Source organism: Macrotis lagotis, chromosome 1 (genome assembly GCF_037893015.1).
Source record: "Macrotis lagotis isolate mMagLag1 chromosome 1, bilby.v1.9.chrom.fasta, whole genome shotgun sequence".
NCBI classification, from domain to species: Eukaryota; Metazoa; Chordata; class Mammalia; order Peramelemorphia; family Peramelidae; genus Macrotis; species Macrotis lagotis.
Genome location: NC_133658.1, coordinates 624,367,132 through 624,383,355, shown reverse-complemented (window position 1 = coordinate 624,383,355; position 16,224 = coordinate 624,367,132). Strand labels below are relative to the sequence as shown.

Below are 16,224 nucleotides of genomic sequence, written 5' to 3'. Positions count from 1 at the left end.
AGTGTTAGTCCCTATTGTTTCTTAAATTTAAATAGTCCATATTTGCAATGATGCATTAACTACTGATTTCTTAAATGCAATATAGATTTTCATTTCAAATCCTGAAACAAAGTCAGAGAGCAAATGAGGTTATTTTTGGATGTCCTATTTCCAGCTTTATCCTTTATTAATGAAGGAATTACTTCCAATTTTCTCTTGTTTCACACAGGGTAGAACACAAATAATTTGGCAGAAGTATCTGAGAATAGGAAAAAAGTTTAATGTATGCAGGTACTTCTAATTTTCAGAGTAAAAATTAGTGCTTGGTTGTCTAGCTTCTTAATGGAAATCATGTAATTTGGCATAAAAACTAGGAAGAATGATCTCAGAAAACAGTAGACTTCTTATTCTCAAGTAGTTTTCTATAGAATACTGATAACTACAACATATAGGAAGTGCTAACTCTAAGCATGCTCCCACACAGAATTTCTAGGACCTGAAGTCAGTTATTTTCAAAGAGTCAACTCTTCCTTCTTCTGATACCATTAAAAAAATCCAGATTACTCTCCATGTTAACAAACATCTGAATTAGTTCCCTCTATATTTCTACTCGAACAATGTAACCTAATTATATTTATGACTATACAAACTCAAGCTTATTTACTCTCTTTCATTGCTATTCTCCTTTCTTATTACTAACCCAAAAGAACACACAACTAAAAATCATCCTAATTTAATAGCTTATTTCAAACTACTAGGAAAAATAGAATTTCATCAAATTATATTAGAGTTGATACAGTCTATTCCCATTTGGTCTTAAATAGGGTAGAACCTGGGGTTTCACTGGCATAGGACACTTCTGGCTGAGGAAACTTTCTTTCAATACACATCAGTATCTTCTCCACAACTTATAGAACTGATTACAGCAGGGGGTATCCCAAGTAGTCTAGAGAAGTCCTGAGTGTTGCCTAAAACACAATTAAAATGTAACCAGAAAAATGTTTATCCAAATAAATAAAAATAATGTTAATTTGTGATTTTCTAAAAAAAATACATAATTTTGAGCACAGGGTTCCTCTTCCTTTTCTTTGACATCAGTTTTTTAGAGTTCTAAAAATTTTGATGATTTTCTTGGGGTCATACAGTCAGCACATATCACAGTTAGGCCTTGAATCCACTTAATTGAATCATGAATCTAGAACATGAAGGAATTCCATTGCCTCATTTCATAAATGTTGCTGTTCATTTCTCCTCAAAGAGGACCAATGATGTCTTGACTTGCAAGTGAATTAGATTTAAGTGAGACAGGATTGGGCAAAATTATCAACCTCACTGAGTTGTCAGTGACCAGTTTAAGATTCTAAGTGACTTAGCTTCCTCTACCTGGAATGCAAGGAATGCCTTTCCTCTCATGAAGCACAATGAATCATAGACCAAGAAAGGACTGTCCTTTGTTTCCAAAGTGAACCAATGATAGCACAATTTGATTCATGTGAATGGATTAACTTGAAGCAGAATGGCACAAAATCATCAGCCTCAATCTTTCTTGATGAAAACATTCCTTGGCCCCTGATTCAGCTGCTTTCATGAATATTGGAACAAATTGTTCTAATCTGCCCGTTCCATTGGGGGGAAGTCTTCACAGCTTGGGATAGACATCCCCTAACTAACTGACAGGTTTGAGGCTTCAAATCTGTCACTTGAGATTATTTCAGGTTACCCTCAACCTAGTTTATCCCATCTATTTATTGCAGTGTGGCCATTGAAGTATAGCACAGTTTCTTGAAGTCAAAAGTGAGAGTTGGGTGGAGTTGAACACCAAAGACAGAGGAGGAGGTCTGAAAGGACTTGCCCTTACAAAGGTGCTAGTCTTCCAGGAACACCCCAAATATGCCTGAAGGCATAGTGGAAGAGGAATTGGATTGGGAATAAGTGCTGATCCCAAGTCCTTTTCCAATATCATCTCATTTGGTACTCAAAACAAACCTGCAAGATAGATACTATTAATATCATTATTTTATAGTTAGGGAAACTGAGCAAAACCTAGTTTTTTTTAAGTTACTTGTCCAGAGTCACCCAAATAGCAGGGACCAGATTTGATATTAGGTCTTCCCAACTGCTCTATCCATTAGCTGCCTCATGTAACAGAACCCAGGTTGAATCTGTGGCATGACACCAGTGTTATCATGGCCTCCACCTCTCCAGGAAAATTAAAAGTGATCATGCTTCAGGAGTATATTTTAGACTACCTCAAAAGAGAGAGAGGAAATATATGAGGAGTTCTGGAAATAGATTCCAGTCTTGATAAAGACAGATATAGAAGTGACAGAAGATTTCAGTTACCCAGATACCTGCTGGAATTCTCTTTCACTACCAAAAGCAAAGAAGCTAATATATTTTTGGTTTGACATGAGAATTTAATTAATACAAATGTTGAGAAAATAAAGGAAATTGATATTCTAGAAGTCCAATAAGGAAGAACTAATTACTATAGTAGAAATGGCAGTAACCTCAGGAGAAAGGCAACACTTCTTAGAATTCATAATAAAGGAGAGAAAAACTGGGAAAAATCTCACATGATTCAAAAAATATGGAAGAGAGATTTAAGAGTTCAAAAGAAAATGGAGGTAGGCTTCTATGGACTAAAACAAGAATTTCTTAAGCAATGAAATTCTGATGACACAAACAGAATCGATTCCAATGGCAAAGTAGTGAGTTGCTTGAAGAAAATGATGTCAAAGCAATAATAATTCTTCAACAACCTTAGCTTTTAAATATAGAGAAAGGGAAGGAAAGCCAGGTAATAGAGAATGAATATAAAAGTACAAAATACTAATGTAAGAATAGTATCAAATTTTTAAAGTTCAGCATTAACTGAAAAAAGCATTTCACAAATTAATACAAATTTATTGACTAGTTGAGACTACTGGCCATCCCTTGCTTCTAGATATTTTCTCTTTCCTGGGTTCTCATTTCATTATTTTTATGTGGATCTCTTCCTATACATGATGATTTCTTCTCAATGTACTCTTTTAAGTTCACCATCCATGTACTAGTTCTAAGTATGGAAATGCTGTCCTGCCCCTACCCCACAGAACTCGAACCCATTATCTTTTCTTTTTCTGTATCCTCTGTCTTGGTGATACCATTAATCCTCATGCTTTCAATTCTCATATCTTATGTGGTTCACTCACAAATTCACATACTAGTCTTAACATCTCTCCTGAACTCCAGACCCAAATCTCCAAATGACTATTGTACATTACTTTACTTTGATTCCCCATAGACATCTCAAACTCACCATGTTCAAAATAGTTCCACTTAAATACACTCCTTCTAAAAGCATGTTTAGAACATATAGATACTTTATTGATTATTTACCGCAGTAGTGGGTGCCCTAGATATCTCAAGTTCTTATTAATTTGACCCTTATAATAAGATCAATTCCAAATGATTCCTTTCCAGGTTTAAGTAATTTAATGAAATTGAAGCCTAGATACATGAAGTCTTCTCTTTATTATGGTTTAGCAGATTAGTGAAAAAGTCAGCATTTGAACCTATGAGGAAAACATCAGGCTAGAAACTCTTTACATTGGTTATGCTGTTCTCATTTCAAGAATTTTTCCTTAATTAAACACACTAAATTCCCAATTATTCCTTAACTCAATAACCATTTAAGATATCTCATATTACACTTATTGATGTATTTCTGTATAACATCAATCCCTATCCCACTTCTACTTTGGACAGTGCTATATCCCAGAGGCATCAAACAGTTGGCCTGCAGGCCCTATATAGCACCAATATTTTTGAGTATGGGGGGAACAGTTTAAAATATATTTGGAACATAGATAACAAAATAAATAAAACACAGAATATTTTAAAACTAAATCAATATGTAGATTGCAGGGATCCTTATTTGTAGATTAGTGACTTCTCTTTCTATTCAATTTTGACAGCATTGATGTCTTCTATATGAGGTACTAGATGCCAATAGAGAATGCTAAAGGGCTTCACTTCTGGTCAAAGAGGAAGTATAAAGGCACATATTTCCTGAAAAGCATTCTATTTACGAATCTGAAAAAATGATTTGGGTTTTTAATGATGAAATGGATTAGATGTCTTCTTCAGATGTCAGCAAGGATACAAAATGATGTCTTTGACAGAAAAGGTTGCTTTTAATAAATTTAATTGATGTATTTTGTTTTTACCACATCTATAATATACTTATAACAAAAAATAAAGAGAAAAATAGAGGGAACAAAAACTCAGAAAACTGACATGTCCATCAAAACAAATTGATATAATATTTACAATGTTAGATATCCATGGATCACTGTTCCCATGGAGTGAGGGAATTATTTTTCTACATTTTTTCTTTGGGGTCAAGTTTTTCTTATTTTTAAATTTGCAACATTTTTATTTATTGTTCTTTCCATTTGCACTTTTGTACTCAGAATGTGTATGTTGGTCACCTGGCTCTGCTTTTTTCAATTTGCATCATTCCATGTATATCTCATTTCTCTATATCCATTATATTCATTGTTTCTTGGAGTATAATAATATTCCATTATATTTGATAACCCAGTTTATTTAGTCATTACTATATTAAAGGGGCATCCATCTTCCCCCCCCATCACCCAAGTTTTCTATTTCTTCTAAAATACTTGTATTTTGGTGTCTATTGAACTTTTTTTTGGTCAATAGACTCCTTTGGGTAAATGAATGTATCACTGTGGAATCTCTGTTGACATTTTAGTCATTTTGTCAGTAGAATTCCAAATTATTTTTTCAAAATAATTATAATTAATTCACAACTCCATCAACAACAAATTAATTCTGTATTTCTTTGCATGATCTAGCCTTTTGCTTCATTGCCAATTTCCTGGGTAAAATGTGAAATCTCAGAATTCTTCAGATTTATATTTTCTTCTTATTATTGGAATAATCTTTCATATTCTTAATAATTTATCATTCTTTCTACAATTGTTTCATATCCTTTGATGATTTCTGATCTCAAATATGTCAGTTGCACATATATATAGATATATATAAAACACATATCATCTCTCATATTATATATGTGAAATAAAATTTATATATATTTGTGATACATACCTCTATCTAATTGAAATATTTTTTATCAAATTGACCATTTATCCTCAATTCCATGTAATCAAAATTATCTTTTTAAATTATTTTGTAATTTCTCCCATCCTTTGTTTTTTTAGGAATTCATCTCCTTTTCATAGTTATGAAAAGTACATGATCTTCTCTTCCAAAGTAAGCTCCATAATATTCAGATCATGTATCTATTTTGAATTTATTGTGAAATATATAAGATGTTGTTCTAAGCCAAATTTGTCAGATAGCTTTCCAGTTTTCCTAGATATTTTTTTTAATCAAATAGGGAATTCATTTCTAAGTAGTTCATGTTTGGACACTTGTTTATGAAACAATAGGTTATTGAATTCCATTAGTTCAAATTCTCCATTGTTTATTTCTTTAACTTTTCTATTTTTTTTACTTTTCTATTTTTTAACCAGGATCAAATTATTAGGATGATTACTGCTTAATAATACAGCCTGAAATCTAGAAGTGCTATTCCTTCTTCATTTTAAATATATTTCATTGTTTCTCTTGTAATTCTAAATATTTTGTTCTTTCAAATGAATTTTATTTTTATTTATCTCCATAAAGTATGTTATCAGTAATTTGGCATAGCATTCAATTTATAAATTTATTTTTTGAGTATTGTCATTTTTATTATATTATCACACCATGGCCATGAGTACTGATTTTTCCTACATTTAAAATATTTATTTATTTAAGAAGCATTCTATAATAGAATCTAAACAAGTGTTAAGTATGATTTGTTAAACTGACTTCCAAATAATAATATGCATTTTGTTATGATTTTGAATGACATTACTTTTCTAATATTGCCTTTTAGTTTTTATTGTTCCCACTTTCCTCCAAAACTTGCTATTCTAACATACTTGGTATCCCTTCCCTAGGATTAAGGATGTCAACTCAATTCCATAATTCCATAGTTCCATTTCCATAGGAATCATGTTGATACTATGGGTTGCTTTTGTTTACCAAAGTCATACTGAAGATATTACCTCAATTAGCTGCTTTTCCAAGATCATGATATCATAAGAACAAAGGGATAGTTTTGTGTCTATTTTTACAAATTTATTTCTTTTATTTTATTGCTACTAATAACATTTCTAGAACTTCATTGAATAAAAGCTTCTTATACCCTAGCACAAGTAAAAGCATATATCAAAAGAATCTTTACTCTTGGTGTTCTGAAGAATCCACTAGCCCCAAATCCTTCATATTTCATTACAGGTAAGACATTTTAAGTTAAATATTCCTAAGAATCAATTCAATTCAGCTAATAGTTACTGAACATCCACTCTACACACAGTCCTGTTTTTCAGTCAATGTAAGAGATTCCATGAACATGGTAGTATATTCTCTATCTTCAAGGAAATCTTCATACTATTAAAGGAAACCAGACATATATTCCAATACATTTGATATAGGGAGGCGTTCGGTGACATAGTGCATAGAGCCCCAGTCCCAGAATCAGGAAGACCTGAGTTCAAATTCAGCCTCAGACACTTAATAATTGTCTGACTGTGTGACCCTGGGCAAATCACTTTTAACCCCATTGCCTTAAATAAATTTAAAAATAAAATTAAATTAAACTAAATTTAAAAAGAAAGAAAATTTAGAACTAAGGAGAAAAAAATCCATGAGAAAAAGAAAAAGATATTTGATACAAATGGGAAAAGTGTAAAGAAATGGCACAAGCATAGGGTTATGAGGGTATAGGCGAAGAATTTCCTACTGGCATGTAGGAAAATTGTCGCAGTTAGGAAAACAGCGATTGAACTTTGACCTAGAAAAATGGGAAGAATATCAACAAAGTTTTAGGGAGCATGGTATTCTGAGGGAATAGAAGGGAAGAAAACCTTCCAAGTTATGGGACTTTAGCAAATTTTGAAGTGAGAAAGTATGGATTAAGGGAATGGAAAATAGCTCGATATTCTGGAGTATCCTAGGAATATGTAGTAAAAGAGAAAGCTTGAATGTAAGAGATAAGAAATGTAGGCAACAGAGACCCCTCAAGGTTTTGAGTCAGAGAAGTGATTCTCTTTTATGAAGAGAAGTTTAATTTGAAAGCACTATATATTACTGACTGGAGCAAAGAATAGATTCAGGGAAATTATTGAAAAGACTACTGAAATAATTCTAATTCTACTACTGAAGTGGTAGCAGTAGAAATGGAAAGTCTAGGATGGTTGTAGGAAAAAATAAAATTGAGAAGTAAGATCAAAAAGAATTTGGCAGGAATTGGATACACAAGACAAGAGAAAGTCCATTATTAGAAACAGAATAGTCAAGAAAAAGGTGTCAGTAAAGGAAAGTTATATAGTTTAGAGACACAAATGGGGATGGCATTTATGTAGACTGTAGGAAATTTCATGAGGGTTTTGTAGCCAGGGCAAAAGAGGAATATTGAGATTAATTAGGCAACACATTTACCCTAGCCCTTCCTCAAGGAGAAAGTTATAGCTAAATGTGGCATTTATGGAAAGTCATATGGGGGAAATCAACTGAAATATATAATGAATCAAAATGGTCTAAAGAGTATAGTGAGTGGAGTGTATAGCGATCATTTAAATGGAAATCAGGTAAGAGTGAAAGGATGGTTTTTAAGATCAGCAATATTTATTTATTTATTTTTTTGCTTACTTGTTTTTTTTTGGGGGGGGGTTCCTGGGTTTTTACTCTCTGGTGTTTTCAGCCTAGAAAATATGAGGTATTTCTTGCTGTCCAAGTTGTCCAGAATAATGGATTATGATATCCCAGGGTCTGGATACAATGTATACCAGAACTGAGGGGAGTAGTGATTGCAAAGTTGTATTCCAGATTCAGCCTTGTGCACACAGAATTGATTGTTCTGGCTGAGCCGACTCCCCTGTCCCCAGGGAAAGGATATGTCAAAGATGTGACAGAGGGGCAAGTTTTGGAAGAAAGTTGATGAGTCTGACTTTGAACAGGTTGTGTTTAAGCTGCTGACAGGATACCTACTTGGAGATGTACAGCAGGCAATTGTTAGTGATTCCAAATTTACTTAAAGCTCAATTACAGAACAAGAAGATGCATTCTAATTGTGAAAAATTATCAAGTCAAAAAAAGAAAAGAATTAGAGGACAAATTAAAAGAGAAACATTACCAAATACTGATTTATTCCCTTCCCATCAAATGGTATCTGGTAGATGTGTTACCACATTAGCAGAATATTGTAGAACCTTAATAATACCTTGTTCAAAATTAGACCAGAGACAGAAAGTCTATGGTATTTCAACTCGGATAGAGGTTAAAAGAGTCATGAATTAGAGGTCAACTGTGTTAATTTTATTTAGGGGAATAAGTTGTTCATAAATATGAACAAAATTAACTTTTAATATAAACTTTAGCAACAAGAAATGAAATAGAAGAGGAGGGTACTCTGTCTATCTCAGTGTCTGTCTATCTCTGTCATCTCTATCTTTATCTATCTCTGTTTATCTCTCTCTCTCTCTCTCATCTCTCTGTCTCTCCCTTTTTCTTGCTCTAGTTTTCTCCCTTTACTTCTCTTTATTCTTTTTTCCTCTATCTCTTCCTCTTCCTTCCTCTTCCTCTAGAATTCTTTCTTCTCTCTGCCTCTTTACTTTCCTCTCCTTTTCTTTCTTATCTTCTCTCCTTTTTCCTTACTCTGTCTCTTACATCTCTCTCTATCCCTTCCCCTCCATCTCTGTCTCTCTATCTCTATTTTATTGTATTTCACTTATGAGTTCATGTGTACAAAGAACTCTTCATAGAAACTGGCAATTTTGTGACTTAGAAAGCGTTGCAAAAATTAGCCATGAAACTCTTATGACTGATTTCTTGGATGGACAAAGAGAGTTCCTTGGCCTCTTTTTCTACATTGATCAAATGTAAATTTTGGAGGTCTAGAAGATCTTAGATATAATATCTTTTCTTCAGTGTCCCAGAAGCATTCCTGCAACAGCTGACAGCAGTGTCTATTTTGGGAGCTAAAGACAGACTGAATGGGATGAGGAAAGCATATTCAAGGACCTAAAAAAGCCCCAGTAGAAAAACTACACATACCTATCATGATCACTGCAGCAAAAGGAATTCTAGAAGCTTGGAGATAAATACCTTTGCTAGAAGCCATTACATTCTCTATACTTAAAAGCACCTTTCCCTGGACACTGTATGAAGTGGGGGGGGGGGGTGAATCACAAAATGGAGGGGGCGAGATATTTGTCCCAACAGTTTATATTATATCAATTTAATAAATTTTCCTTTCTGGGAAAAAGGATTTATGAATGTAGAATTGTATACTGAAGTTCTTTTTGTAGGAATTAGAAACTGGAGATTATATAGATGCCTTCCTACTGGGGATGGATAAAAAATTGTAATATAAAAATATAAGGGCATATTAACTATATCATAAGAAATGACAAAATTGACTTTCAAAAGAAATTAGTAAGACTTTGATGAAGTGATACAGAGTGAAGTAAATAAAACTAGAAAGATAATTTATACATTAATAACTAGTTGAAGGACTTTAGAATCATGAGAACAAAACTAAAGCATGCCACTTACTTCCAAAACACTTAGATTGCAGAACGAAAGATATATTTTTGAATGTGACCAAGAAATTTTTGATGGTTAGGCATATTTATTTTAAGAGCTGTTTTTTTAAATTCATGAAGATCACAAGTGGAGATAGTAAAGACATAAAAATAAATAATTTTTTCATAAAAGGTAAATATTCTCTTCCTGAATGCTAATTTAGCTTGGTTAACTAGCTGTTATCAATGAATAATCAAGTTTGGAAGTGGAAGCTTGTAAGGAATAGTTGTCTACCTAAAAAAAAAAAGAAATAGTTGTCTTATCTCTTTTAATGTTTTGAATGTTTGCTTTTGAGTTTTCTGATAGCATGATTGTAACGCCTTCTTTTTTGAATTCCTTGTGGCACAGTAATTATTTTCCCCAGATTCTTACTTTTGCTATGTATATATTTGGATTTGAAATATGTTTCTTATAAGCAGTTGATTTTGGAGTTTGGTTTTCTTATCTAATCTATCATTCTTTTTCATTTTATTCAGTTGTTTAATATGTTTACATTTAAGGTTATAAAAGTTTGATTTTTATTTTCCTTCATTTGTCTCTAATTTTGCTTTCCCTAACTTTTCCAAAATTAGAATTTTTTCCATTTTATCATCTGCAAAGACAGTACTTTATCTCCTCACTTGTTTTAGCTTAATCAATTTTAAGGCAACTCTATTCTCCCCAGCTCTCTTCTCCTCACTCTCAAGTTCCCTTCCTTTTGATATACCTTTCTGTGGTTTTGAAGTTTTGCCTATAATTCATTTTTCTTTCTTGCTTTTGTCTAATTTTAATTCTTCCCAATATTTTCCTTCTCATTTAAGCAGTCAAATAGATTTTCCATTCTTCTCTTCATCTTCAGTTTGTTTTGCTCATTAGCATTAAGTTTCAATTTCCATATCACCCCAAATCTGGGATAAAAAAATTTGAATTAAACCTCAAACTTTATCTTTTTGCTGTTGTTGATGTCTGGCTCTTTATGGTCTCATTTAGGGTTTAATTATCAAAGCTATTGGAGTAGTGTGCCATTTTTTTCTCCATCTTATTTTATACATAAGGAAACAGGCAAGCAGAGTTAATACAACTAACAAGTACCTGACACTAGATTTGAACTCAGGTCTTCCTCAGTCCAGGTCCAGTGCTTTAACTACCTTAGGTCAGAAGAAATAAGTATTGAGGGCATGTGTTCAACTTTGGAGGGATAGGGGGTAATTTTCTGTAAATTGTTTCTGTGTGTGTGTGTGTGTGTGTGTGTGTGTGTGTGTGTGTGTGTATTCCCTTAATGAATAATTAACCAGAGAATTTTTTTTTGGAAGCCTATCAGCCAGGGCAGGATCAGAGTTCTTATTCAACCAAGCATGGCTCATCAAAAACTGGAAGATGAAAGATGAAATGACTGAGGATACAAAGGTTCGAGCTTCCAATATTTTTATTTATTAAGCAATATATGCCAATTACTCAACAAACTTATTACTCTTTCTCAGCTTAGAGATGAACCCCCAATACAGGGAGAGACAGATTTTAATACATTAAAAACAATCTAAAAGAAACAATAATAAGGTAATCTGATTTGTAATTGGAAGAAAGATTAAAGACTTTCTTGAGATGTACAATTGCAAGAAAATTCCTTGCATCAATCTTTGATGGATCTCAGTTGCTGTTCAGCATAATCTGGGTTCTTAGTTAAGGATCTCTAAACAGGGGAGAGAGGTGGTAAAGCTTCCCAAACACAGAGGTATAGGTTCAAACAATATAATAAGGTTTTCTCCCAAATTCCACAATTTAATAAAGTTTTCCCACAAGACAGAAGTTGGACTCGACCCATAATTGAATAGAAAGGGAATTAAGTTAGTTCCAGAATTGAATCACAAGATAAAGTCAGTGTGGTTTATTTAATTCTCACAATTAACCACTTGCTGTCTTAAGTCCCTCAATTCCCTCACTTGTCAGGTATTGATTTATTTTACTTTTTCTTATAATACTCATTCACAGATGCCTGAATTCTTTTTTACCTGATATGGAAACCACACTTCCTTCTGCTATTAATTTTTTTGCCATTCTTTCAAGGTCTTATATTATTTTCTCTCTCCTGAGTTCTCTGGCAGTTTGTCTTTTGTCTTTATTTTCATTCATTTTCTGTCTCCTTCCCCTTTAATAATGGTTTTCCTTTGGGCTGCATCTCAAAAAAAAATCTGTCTTATCCCATGCTGAGTAATTCACAATTCAACTTTAGTCTCTATCCTAAGTGTCTTCTGAGGTAGAGACTGGACCCTCGTAGATGCTGAGCTCTTTCCCCCATGCTCAGTGGATTATGGAGTGTCACTCAGTGCCTCTGCACCCAAAACTGCATCCCATTCCAATTCTTCCATTCTCTGTTTTCAGTTGTGGCACAGAATCCTACCTTTCTTCACTGCTATCACAATCTGAGCAAATTTCTTCCTTTGAATCTCTATATAACTGGAAGGAAATGAATTTGGTATATAGATCTGAGTTTTATTGCAAACTGTTGGGTAGGTTTATATGTTCAGAATGGAGGAAGGCTAATTTGAGTGAACCCTTAGGGACTAGGGATTAGTCTCCTCTGCGAATAAATGTTTGGGTTCTTGGTTTCCTGGGTCATGGAGACAATTAAATCAGTTTATCTCTGATTAATGATTCCTCTTTTGGAGATGTTTGAAAAAGTCATGAGGATTGGCTAGTTCCCCAAATTGACCATACAAATGGAAGTTCCCATGAACTATGGCAGAAGACAAGACACTTCCTCAACCTGACAAGGCTAACCCTAGGAGTTTGAGGTTAGGTGCAGTAGCCAAATTGTGAGAATTCAATCTGTCAGTGAAAGCAGGAGTTGAGAGTAGCCCCAGAGTTTACAAGCTCTACAATACAAAAGTATTTAAAATGTAATGCCTGCTTCCATAGGTGAAAGAGAACATTAAAAAGGCCATATATAATTTAATGATATGGCAGGATGTTTGACATGGAATTCCCAGACTCCCAAGATACTGCTTAACATGAAATATTGCTTCCATATGAAATATATTTATATCTGAGAGTTAAAGAAAGTAATTAGAGAACATTGCCAATGGCACAAATATGACTGAAAGAATAATTCTACCATGATTTTTAAATAGCGGGGAAAATTTTTACATTATAAATGAATATTAAAGATTCTTTGTACAGAATTATAATCAATGCAAAATAGTGCTAGATCAAGTCGGACACACAGAAATCAATATGATATAAATAGAGCGGTTGGCACTGAAATATTACACGTGGATAGAAAAATCAAAATATTTTGTTATTTAAACTGATTTGAATGGTCACTAATGTACCCAAGATTATCAGTTTGTTATAGGAACCAATTAGTTTTACTCTCTGTAAAAGATAAGACTTTAGGTATATCTACATATCTACAGGTATGCCAATAGTCATAGACTAAATGTAGTTCCATTCAATCATATAAATTTAACTACTCATTAATATGCTGTTGATGGAACTGTGAATCAGCCTAACAATTCCAGAAAACAATTTGAAATTGTGCTAAAAAGAAAACAACTAACCAAAATGCTCCTAACCTTTGACTCAGCCTATTTCTAGACATTTTCCTCAAGAAAGTCAAGGATAGAAAATTAAGGTCTCATATACACACATATGGATGCATGTGTTAACCATATATGTGCATAGTATATGTTGCTAGTTAGCACATAAAAAGATATAAATATATATGTATATGTATATGTACATATATATATATATATATATGTATGTATGTATGTAGGGACATATCTTTTAAGGGCAGAGACTGGGCCTTCCTAATTGAAACAGATTGGAAATCATGGTCCATCAAGGACAAATTAAATTAATTATCAGTATAGGAGCTTTGATCTGTTCCATTTCTGATGAGGATCTCTTTAGGCAACTGACTCCTATTTGTCCTCCTGATAGCTAAACATATATATGCTGAATATAGTAATAACAATCCACTTGTACTTAGCTATAGGCCAGAACTTCCAAGTTCAATCAATCAACATTCCCAATGATAAGGATTTCCTGAGCCTACACCAGAATTTAATACTAGCACCTTTGTGTAGTGATGAATTAGAACTGGAAATAAAGCAGATGCCCATTGATCAGAGAATACATAATGAATGAAATGAAATATTATGCACTGGAACAATGATCATCCTTGTATCATAAGCATAAAGTTGAATAAGGATAGGGCAACAACTATGAAAGGAATAAATAGGGAGATGGTATGTCTACCCCTACTAAAGATTGAGCAAGGTAAACTGGAAAGTATCATTGTAAAAAATGGTAATACAGTAAAAAGTAATGGGAAAAACTGAAAGGAGGAAGAAAATAAGAGAGGGACCAAGTTGAGCCAGAAGACTCAAGTGTCTTATAAGAGGAAACTCGGGTGGAAGCTATTGAATTTCACTTGAGGGACATGGGGGAAGTTCTTTTTGAAAATAGGTTGCTTTTTATTGATTTCCCCCTCCCCATCCTCTCCAGTGAGAAATACCATAACATATTTGCTCAGTTTTTTCCCCAGATATTTCCAGGATCTGATTTTCCTTCAAATATTGAGAAGCCAGAGGTTGGCTAGAAATATACAGCATTTCAAATTAAGACAAAAATCCAATCCTGTGTCTAACCTTTTGGAATTTTCTTAACTGAAAATTGTAATTAAACTAATAATTTTTCAACTGGTATAAAATCTATAAACAGAGGCATTAACAGAGACCTAAAGCCATCATATTACCCCTTAAGCTGAAAAGCAAGCTAATTATAACAGGATATGATTAATTAAATCAACAGACTCCAAAATGATAAAGAAAGGGATGTGAAGGCAGGTTGGAGACAGAATAGGTTTAGGCAAGATCCAGAAAAGAAGCAGGAGAAGAATCACGTATCTTTCATAGCACAGTGCTCTATAGTATATATCACTTATCACTGTCAATTCAGATGATACATCACTGCTAAACTCACATTATAAAACCAAGAAACTTCATTCTTTAGTGATATAGATGATCACAATTATTTTAAGACTATAAAAATTACTATTGATATCTTTCATTTTTATATATCATTTTTGTTTCTAAATATTCCATCCCCTAAGCAGTGATCCATTCACTAATTTAAAAAATAAAGAAAAAAATGATTTGGCAAAACTTTCAATGCATCATTTAACACTGGAAGAATATATAATGTTACACACTCACAATCCACTACCCCCACATACACACCTCTGTAAACGGGGAGGGACATGCATTTTCTCATTTCCAAATTTGATCAAAATAATCACACAACATTCAATATGACTATCATAAACATAAACTATGATGTGAGAAAACCACTCAGTAAAATTAATTTTAACATGTTTAAAAGCTACAGAGAAAGAAAAAAATAAACTTCCAAGTTTATTTTGAAAGAGAACAAGAACAAGATAATTTAGTAGAGGGAATTTGGTATCTGATTATTATATTTTCTGAGCTTTAGATTGTTTTAAAATCATTATAAAGACTTAGCAGTAATACAAATCACAGCCAACACAAGTAATACCACCTTCTATTGGTAAAATATTTAATCGTGGATTCCCCCCCTTTCCCATACCTTAATTTAGGAGAGGTTTTCCCACTAGACCATGTAAAAATGCTTCTACTTAGTGGCTTGAATTGTAAGAAGCAGGACTAGATAAAGTCCTATGATCCTACTAAGAATAATTAAGACTTTAATTCCCTAAATCAGCAAGCTTCACATGAAGCTCTGACACCCAAAGTATTTAGTATTAGCAGCCATATAAAACAACAGAATAATATTAAGCAAATTAGTGTGTTAAAAAAAGAAAGAAAAATTTAAATGAAATTAGAGTTCTGTTAGCAATAGACAAGGGATAGTGCTTTCTACTAAGATACCCCTGGAATGGGCTTCAGTAACTAGACCAGGTTTTAACCCTGCTTCTGTCAGTAATTAAACTCATTTTTAATGTCTCTGGGCTTCAGTTACCAGATTTTAAATTGGGGCAGTTAGATATTCTCTAAGATGCTGACTAAAATGCTGCGTTAGCTAAATCTTGATTCAAATTATATTTTTCCCTCAGCATAGAATCATCAATAATTACTATATAATGTGAATTTTTTAAGAGTATTTTTCTGGGGCAGGTAATATAGGTAGTTTAGATTGTGAAGCATTAGTTGGAAATCTTTAGCAAGAAAACTCCTTTCAACAATACAAATCAACAATCTACATTTTGTAGTCTTACAAAAGCTGTGGCTTGATCAGAATCATACAGTCAGTTAATAGTCTTCCTTACTTTGAGGTAAACTCATATCTATTATACCACACTACCTCACAGATTTTTTCACTATTTTCTATAGTTGAAGAGCTTTGGGTTGAATGATTTCAAAACTACATTACACAAGGTATGTATGTAAGCATGTGTTTATATACACACATTATATGTGTACATGTATGTGTGTGGTCTACCTAGATAGATATGTAATCTCAGTGCACCACAGTGGAAAGAAAACTCAATCCAATTAAATCATGGTTTATAGAAATAAA

General features: G+C 33.0%; 1 protein-coding gene across 1 annotated transcript in view; it reads right to left on the bottom strand.

Annotated features, from left to right (window-relative positions):
- THSD7B (thrombospondin type 1 domain containing 7B) overlaps positions 1–16,224 on the bottom strand; it is a 1,134,773-nt gene that overhangs the window by 668,281 nt on the left and 450,268 nt on the right. The window lies entirely within an intron of this gene.